Genomic DNA, 1716 nt, shown 5'->3' with positions numbered 1-1716 from the left:
CACACACACGACGACACACACAACACACACACACACACACACACACACACACACACACACACACACACACACACACACACACACACATGTATGCACACTCACGCGCGCACCGCCCGTAGCATTAGCACCACGCGCTCAAACACGTACCACGCGTATCTTACTCGGATGCGTGTGTGATATCATCAATAGCTAATAATACATTAACTATTATTAACTTATTACTTAACTTAATTACTTATTAAATTACTAATCTATTATTAGTATTATTAGCTTATTGATATCATATACATTATGGTGGGAAAAAGAGAGGGGAGGGGAGGGGGGTCGACGTAAATTCTTTTGTGAAATAGTTGATTTAAAATATTTGTTATAAATTGTGATATAATTTAAAAAAAATAATTAAATTTGGGCTTGATTATTTCTGTTAAGGTAGTTCAGTGTTATAGACAGAGGCATGTGATATTTTAAGTGAACATCTTAGCTATTGTCATTAGCACAGCTGTTTGATAAGCTGTTATATAACGGGGCGACGTGTATATAGCCTATTTTGCTGCTGATTTGTCGTTCATATGATATGCTTTACTGTGATCATACATTCCTACATTCTCATATATTTGTTCATATTCTATATATTCCGCGTTCTATCGTTCATTTACTACCGTTGTGAATCCCACCTATCTCATATTTAGCTCTAACGTAGTTAGCCGTTTCTCGCATTTTATTGCAGTGTGCCCGGAAAATGTGTAACCGGCGAGTCAATATTGATGCGTAGAATTTACAAAGACTAGCTTTCATTTTTCCCGACCTGTGAAGTCTGAATTCGTCCTTCCTCTCGTTCTCACCACCTGCTCCCCCGAGGGTGTGACTGCGTAGGTAGAATGCCGACTATAGTGCAAAATGTTGGCATGTGGCTCTATTAACCAGCTCTATTGGCCAGAATCATTTGTGTGGATCGAAAAATTCTACCTGCAGCTACATAACGTCTGTTCGCTCGGCTATATCTAAATGTTGGGAAAAATTACTCGGAATGCATTGAACGCGCGAGGTCACTGAGAGGGATGCGTATAATAACATATGCAACGATGAAAAACTACGGGAAACGTTAGAATTAATGAACAACCCCCAGTGTTTTGGCAGAATTCATCTTGCTAGAATCCATCGCAATGCACTGCGGGACATCTAAATATTGAAGGGATTTTCAGAAAGCCTTTCCACGCGACTAGCGATCCCTGCGAAGCATAACTAACTAATTTTTAGATCCGATCTCACGTGACAGACTGCAGTTGTGCGTAATCATTCCCTAAGCCTTATACCTCGTTTTCCTCGAGTTATCTGCTAGGCCTGGATGTGTGAGACTGAGACGTATGATGGGGTGAGGCTGGGATGTATGGAGGGATGAGGCTGGGATGTATGGAGGGATGAGGCTGGGATGTATAGAGGGATGAAGCTGGGATGTATGGAGGGATGAGGTTGGGATGTATGGAGGGATGAGGCTGGGATGTATGGAGGGATGAGGCTGGGATGTATGGAGGGATGAGGCTGGGATGCATGAAGCGTTGAGGCTGGGATATGTAGAAGAATGAAGCTGGGATGTATGGAGGGATGAGGTTGGGATGTATGGAGGGATGAGGTTGGGATGTATGGAGGGATGAGGCTGGGATGTATGGAGGGATGAGGTTGGGATGTATGGAGGGATGAGGCTGGGATGTATGGAGG

Source organism: Priapulus caudatus, unplaced genomic scaffold (assembly GCF_000485595.1).
Source record: "Priapulus caudatus unplaced genomic scaffold, Priapulus_caudatus-5.0.1 Scaffold884, whole genome shotgun sequence".
Taxonomy (NCBI): Eukaryota; Metazoa; Priapulida; class Priapulimorpha; order Priapulimorphida; family Priapulidae; genus Priapulus; species Priapulus caudatus.
This window is presented reverse-complemented; position numbering follows the sequence as displayed.